Source organism: Zootoca vivipara, chromosome 17, assembly GCF_963506605.1.
Source record: "Zootoca vivipara chromosome 17, rZooViv1.1, whole genome shotgun sequence".
In the NCBI taxonomy this organism is placed as follows: domain Eukaryota; kingdom Metazoa; phylum Chordata; class Lepidosauria; order Squamata; family Lacertidae; genus Zootoca; species Zootoca vivipara.
In genome coordinates this window covers 39,167,340-39,175,228 of record NC_083292.1, presented here as the reverse complement: position 1 = coordinate 39,175,228, position 7,889 = coordinate 39,167,340, and positions in this window count along the sequence as shown.

Below are 7,889 nucleotides of genomic sequence, written 5' to 3'. Positions count from 1 at the left end.
CCCTCACTGAATTCCAGAAGAGGAGATTTTGGTATAAGCTGGGATGGAGCCATCCCCGTGCCTTTTGGTCCTAGCTGAAGTCTTTCTCAATCTTGCTGGAAAAGTATTGTTGCGTGCTATGAAACTGTAACCGCAGTGTATTATTCTGGAATGTGCTGTTACTTACAAGAAAATCTCCTATCCAAACACAATTCGAGTAGAATAAAGGTCTGGGAAGACAGGTAGCTAAAGTTAAAAGAACAAACAAACCACTTATAATAATATTTTGAAGAGAGAGATTCTCACTCAGTATCTCTGCTACGACGATTTCTAAGGACTTTATTACCCGAGCAAATCCGGTTCCTTTCAGCACCGAATGAGTTGGACAGCTCCTTAGAAATGCCTCTTCCTTCCTCCACAAAAAGACACGTAAAACGCTCAAATATCGCACGTATTATGGGAATACCTTTTGTTAGGCAAACCAACACATCCTAGCCTTGCATGCAAGCTTGTGAGTTCCGCAGAACACTTCATCAAGTCAGGTGGTAAACAACACAGGTAGTGCTTGAACTGCATCTGCGTACAAAAGGTCCTGCCATAATAGTTTTCCTTTCACGGTGAGTCCGCAATACTTATGATTGAATTGGCCCTTCCCTAACCCCCTACTTCCATAGGTTTGATTAAAATAAAAATAAATGGTGGGGATCCTACTACTGACACCAGTCACTGCTTGGTGGAGATTGTTATAGATCTCTGCATCCATAGAACTTACAGTTTAAATGTTAGGATATAACACTGGGGCTAGGAGAGGGCATGGGACCCTGGGGGTCATGTCACCAAAATCTGTTTATAAACTGTTAGCAGTGCATAACATTTAGACTTCCAGATTAATAGAATCACAGAACTCTAGAGCTGGAAGGGACCCAAAGGCTTGTCTAGTCCAGCCCCCAGCAATGCACTGACGTGCTGTGTTTTTAACACAAGTGTGCACGGCAACATACTCCATCAGCTGCTAAAGTGCTTAGCTTGAAATAAAAGTAGAGAGTTCAGAGCATCAAGGTCACGGGCATGATCTACTAAGCCCCTCTGAAATCACTGGAAGGGTAGGGTATATATAATAGAGTTGGAAGGGACCCCCGAAGGTCCTCTAGTCCAACTCCTGCAATGCAGAAATCTCAACTAAAGCATCCATGACATAGGCCACCCATCTGTCTTAAAAAGTAAATAACCTGTACAACATACTCATTTGTTAATAAATAAACCACAGGCGCAATGCACACCTACCCATAAAGCAGGTGTAGCGATTTGGGATGAACAATCGTGGCTTGAATAAGTCTACCTGGCTGGTCTGAGGCTAAGGCAGGATTCAAACCACAATTGTTTATTTGGTGCTTGCAGCCTGAGTCATTGATTTACAGTGGGTTGCAACCACGTTTTAAAATGAGGAAAGATGTCACAAGGTTTGGGTACCAATGAGCACGGACGCTCAAGCAAGCAAGACAGTTGTCATTTTATACTGTGCTGCACCTGCTCATGCTGCTAGTCCTCAATTTACTCACCTAGATTATAGGCACCATGATCTCAAGAAAGCTGGAATGAAGAATCAGCATACGTGTTGCATCCATCCATCCATCCAACTATCTATCTTTTATTTTATTTATTCCATAAAGTTATTTCATATTTCATTATTTCATACACCTATGATTGTAGAAAAAAACCCCACCCCTCAGAGCAGTTTACAAAAATATAAAGCAATAGAATTGAGGAAACAAAAATCACAGTTATACTTTGAAACATGCAGAAGTTAAAATACTAAAACAGATTAAAATTACCTCAACTTTCTAAGCATCTGGGTAAGCTTGTCTAAACAGGAATGTTTTTTAGCAGGCACCTGTATGCAGGAGGGAGGAAATCAGATAAATGTCGAGCAGGGGGTGGATATTTCCCCCCAGGATCAAGTTAGCAGAATTTAGTAGGGAAAGTTCCCCCTCCCAACCCAAATAATCAACCCTCTTCATAAAAGTTAGAGAGGGGTTGTTCCTGTTGTGTTTGAAACCTGATGCGATTATTTCTGAAAGCACCTATGTCGACATCATCCCTTAAAAAGAAATCTCATTATTGTTTTGGTGTAATTTGTTTCAGTCTGTTATTGTATTAAGCTGCCATGAGAATATTTATCCTAAAGGGGGCATTGCTTTAATAAAATAAAGGATCTTAGGACAGCTCATTGGTTGAACTCACATGGGCTGCAGCCCTGAAGATACTTACAATTGTGTGTGTAAAGAAATCTCAACTAGATCATACATGGCAGATGTTCCTCCAACCTCTGCTTAAAAACCTCCAAGGAAGGAGAGTCCAACCCCCGCCCCCCCCCCCCCACAATGCTGCTAATATACACTAGGTTTTTTTAGTAATAAATATAGCTAAGAAATCTGAAAACTGGTGGGTTGTATACAATGTCAGGGTACTCGGGCCTGTTGAAATCAGTCAACACAACTAACTTAGACCCAGTCATTTCAGTGGGCTGAAACTGAGTTTGCTACTTGCCTGGCATTGGTGGTCTCCTCACTCGGCAGAGGCGAGGCATCAGCAAAACATTCTGTAAGTGATCAAACTTGCATGTCCTAAACAAGTTGTGTATTTCCCAATTCCCGGAGTAGTCAGAGGGGGCACTGTGAGGATGTCCAACCTGACCCTGATGCAGAGCTAGGCAATCCACATGCCAACCCCTTACAGTTGGAAGCCATGCACCCCCACACTATGGGGTGCCCCATAGCAGAGAGGAAGGGCTCGTGGAGGGGATGTATCACCCTCAGCTATCACAGAGGATAGATCTCCTGTATGCAGGAACAGTCAACCTCCAAGTAGCTACTGCGAAAGAGCTTGCGGCCGTTTCAGAACCAGGTGGACCTTTGGTCTGGTCCAGCAAAGGCGTTCTCAAATCTAGGCCATGACATAGGTGAAATAGTTTGGGAGCCACAACCCTCCTGGGGCTTTAATTTTTTTTTAGTATGCCATTGATCCTGGAAAACAAATGAGCCATACAAAAATTGCAAGACGTTTTGAGCGATGTTAAGACGTTGTTTGTGCAAACTCCTTTTGAATGAAGAGTGATTTCCGCAGTGGGCACTCCCCTCTAACCCACATATTTCAACCCAGAGATTACAAAAGCCTCATGAGCAGACGCTTCTGATCATACCAATCTAGAGTCCTGTGTCATCAGAAAGCTCGCATACTGCATCCTCCCATGAAAAGGTAGTGGTTTTTTTTAAATGGAGGTTTTTTTAATTACTATTCTAATAAAGCTGGTCTCAAATTTTAGCTGTTTTAGCAGATGACATCTTTTGCTTTAAGCAGGAGGTTACCACTAGAGCATGGCTCTAGTGGATCTGTTCATAGAATTGTAGAATTGGAAGGGACCTCAAGGGTCATCTAGTCCAACCCCCTTCAGTGTAGGAATCTCAGCTCAAGCATCCCTGACAGATGGCCATCCAACCTCTGTTTAAAGACCTCCATGGAAGGAGAGTCCACCACCTCTTGCGGGAGTCTTTTCCACTGCTGAACAGCTCTTACTGCCTGAAAGTTCTTCCTAATGTTTAGTCGGAATCTCCTTTCTTGTACCGTAATTTGAATCCATTGGTTCAGGATTCAGCTTGTCGGAATTGCCTCTTGAAAGTGTTGCTGCTCCTCTGGAGTGTGTGTCTTCTAAATCACCCTGAGAACGTTTTTTGGAGGACAGAGGCTTTGAGATCTATGTATTTATACAGGCGGGTGTGTACATTTAAAAGACACCAAGATGAGCCACAGCTTTGCATGTTTCTAAGAGTGCAATGGGCACATCTTCCTGTTTAGTAATTCACCCAACCCATGCTTCCAAAGTGTGGGGATGTGGTCTTCTTCACTGCTACTTTATCATTATATATAGCCTAGGTTTTTAATCTCCTTTTTTAATATATATAAAAAAATCACAATTGCAGAATGAACAGAAGTTTAACTCCCTAAGCCCACCTGCTTTGTGGAGAAGGTAGCACGGATGTTTCAAAAATAGTACCATTTTTAAAAAGGTTTCCTCCCCACTGCCCACACCCAGCCTAGTGTTCTGACTTCCTAGCACTGGATAAAGGCCTGCAGGCTTTAAGCCGGTGGTTGTTGAGGAAACAGCAGGGGTTTTTTTTGTAAACAGATGCAGGCCCACCTATGATTCGGCTTGGTCTAGTGACTCATCTAGGAGGAGCAGAATCCTGCCCTAGGAGAATAGTCCCGTGTGTCTATTGCAGAACTGTTTATTTCTTTAAACGACACCTTAATATGTGTGAACCCGCAATTAAATCTGCATAAAGAAACAGGAAGGTGGAAAAAATATTGAGTAACTCCTAGGATGCTTTGAATATTGCACCGACTGCGTCAATATTACCATTCCTCCTTTAAATATAGGATGCACGGATTAATTGAGCTATTGTTCTCTTTGATGACAGATTTGGATGGAAAGTAAGTTGCATATATGCAATACATCCATTCATTTTAAAAAATGTAAATCACACGTGTACCCAGTTTTAAAATATGGCTATTAACAAAATGAAAGTGAGCGGATTCCATTTGCACTCAGGAACCATGCCTATAAAAGTCATCTGTAAATTTGGGATTAGCTGTAGCCTTTAACTGACATGAGATGTTATCCACAGCCAGGATTTCCCAGACCTTAGGCGGAGGATTTTAATCCCCTGTGCCCCACATTTTGTTACAGTTTGAGCCCTTTATGAAAAGAAGAGTCAACCAGCCCTTTCTAATTAGTAATATTCCTTCCTTGTGCATTAAAACCACCAAGACCATCATGGAATTTAAGACCAATAAATACTCTGCCTCCCACTTAGTCCTACACAGAGTAGACCCACCAGAATTAATTGATGTAAATTAGTTGTGCACATGAATTTCAATGAGTCTGCTCTGGGGACCGCTGCCATTTGGTCATAACCTACTGTAAGTTTCTTAATACAAGCAAACCTCTCCCCCGAATTTCTCTGTATCTTTGGAGAATATCACTAAGCATGAATATCAACATATGATCTTGTTTGGACACATTACTCTGCTTTTTCTTTCTTCAATCCTGAGGTATTTAAAGTCTTTTATCCTATTAGAAATCACACTGATTACACACACATACACACACACACACACACACACACACACACACACACACACTGACTTAACAAAAAAAAGCCTGCCCCTATAAATAGCTACCATCTATAAGCTATCTACAGTATATACGTTATTGGGTGGGCTGTATGAATACAGTCAATAAATTATATAATTGCTCCCAGAATACCCAGCCAATTTAAAACAGCATCTTAAAACACATACACACAATGCCCGGTGTTCGGAATGCCTTCTGCATTTTGTGTTTCTGTCATTTGACTACAGAAAGTCACTTGGTTTGGACATGCTTACATCCAGCCGCTCACTCTTTCTTCATGTCCGATATCCGAATAAACAGATAGGAAGATGGCCTGCGTTTTGTCTGTTTCATGGGTGGAAAAGGGCTATGGAAAGATTTTGCCACACGGAGGGGGGAAAATTGAATTCTTCTGTGCGCTTGTGAAAGGGGAGATCAAGAACACTCAGCCAATGCTGATTTATATTAATAGTGATCTGAATTCCTACATAGCTTGGTATAGCTGAGAAAGTGAAGCTCTATATAATATTCAGAGGAGGGATATATTTAAGGAAAACCTCATTTTTATTTTGTTTACTGATTGTTCCCAAAGATGCCCCAAACACAACATAAAGGAGGTGTTAAAGAGAGGTATTTTCTTTGCTCTCGCAGAAATTGGCAAGCAGTCAATTTCAGGACAGACAGAAAGACAGACAGGGAAATAGATCTATCAACAAATCCACAACTGCTGTGTAGAGTTGCTGCAATATGAGACCATGGTTACAGGGTTAAATAGGGGGATGAACACAAATGCACGGAAGTGGAACATCCAGGCTCAGAGGCAGTCTACCTCCAACGACGAGATCCCAGAAGCAAGCAGACAATGGGGTGGCGGTTTGTTTCCTGGTGGCCTTACCAATAATTATCTGGCTGTCCACCATTGGCAACAGGAAACCAGGCCCTTGCTTCAATCTGGGCAGGCCTCTTCCTGGGTTTCTGGGGGCTGGTTTTATATGGAGGACCCTGGTTGCCAGTTTTAAAAGTCAACAGACCAGGGGAGGGAGCCGAGTCCCTGGAGATGGGCCCTTCCCAAAGTTCACCTCAGTGAAATGGACAGGCGCCAAACTCAGACAAAGATAGGTGTCTGATATCTCTCTCCGCACATCATGCAAATCTATCGGGATGCAATGTTTTTCCTTTTAAATGGCAGAGAATCTTGACCCTAAGCCATCCACAAAACAGCAGTGTCAACACTGGCACTGATGAGCACCAGCAAACATCTACAGTATTTCCTCCCCTTTTGCCTTCCACAGCAGCCTCAGTTTTCAATCTCTCTCTTTTTCTCTCTTTCTCTTTCTCTTTCTTTCTCTCTCTCTTTCTGGGTCCAGGGCTGACTGGGTTAAATCAGGTTGGCTCCTGATTGCGATCTGTCAGTTTTTTAGGTTGGTGACGTGGGGAGAGCAGGCAAGCAGAGGGTTTGGGTTGTGGAATCGATACCAGTGGCTTTGGGCTGAAAAGCAGCAAGCAGGGGCAGAGCTCTCTGGAGGAAGACGGAGGAATCAGAGAGAGAGAGAGAGAGAACAAGACAAAGGAAGAGGTTAGTTGAAGCTGGACCGATTCTAAAACAAACTGAAAATTAAATGGACATCAGCCTTAAAAACAACAACAAACAAACAAAACCAGATTTCCATGCATCTGATGAGCGATTTTCCTGGACATCCTCAGTAATTCCTGCAGCCAGTCAGTTGGACAGATCTGAAGAGAGTGGGACTTTAAAAAAAGGAAAAGGGAGGAAAAAACTAAGAAATGCAGATGGGTTTTTAATTTCTGACCAAAAGAGGGAGTTCGAATCTCTTTGCTCTTTGCATTCAGGAAGTGCCTCCCCCCCTCTTTTTTATTTTTATTTTTTTAAGCACCAGCAAAAGGTGGAGAAGCAGAGGGAGGGGGGAGGCAATCAGCTCTGGGGAGGAGGAAATGCCTTTGAAGAAGCAGAATTGGTCAATATGCTTTTTCTTTCTTTGAAAAATGCTCAGGTTTGAAAATAATTTCTCTTCTTCTTCTTCTTCTTCTCTTTCACTCTTGCTCTGCTTCCCCCCCCCCCGACCTTCTTACAGCCCTGCGTGCTTCCATAATGCTCAGAAAATACAACGCTCGACACTAGGTAAGGCACATAAATTATGACCCCTGTTATTAATTAATTGTTATTATTAATTATAATAATAATTAGGAGGGGAGGGCCTCTTGCACAGGGATGGAGAAGATGGGTGTGTGATTTCTTTGCTATGATTCATAATCTGCCTCTTGATCTCAAAATCTACCTTGAACAGGACGGGGCAGAGTGGGTGGGTGTCCCTCGCTTTGCGTGCAGGAAGGGGGGAATCCCAAAACCAATTTACTTGTGGGGCAAGAAGCTTCTGGGGTCCTCTACATTTGGAAGCCGTGAGCATCACTGAACAGTCCCTCCCTCCCCCATTTCTGATGAGGAGCTACCTGTTTCAAGAGTGCAAAAAGAAGGGACAAATGAGCTTTGAAGTTTGACCAGTGCATCCTTAATTTGGCATCCTTGATGCATGCATTTTCTTTTTAAAAAATCGGCTGCATTTTCCTATGCCTGTGTCCCCCCTCAGCCACTTCCCAGCACATAGCGAAATTGTGGAATTTGTGCCCACAAAATGTAGTGGGGACGGCCACTGGCTTGCATGGCTTTCCAGGAGGACTAGGCAAATTTGTAGAGGAAGAGGCAGCTATACGTGGCTACCAT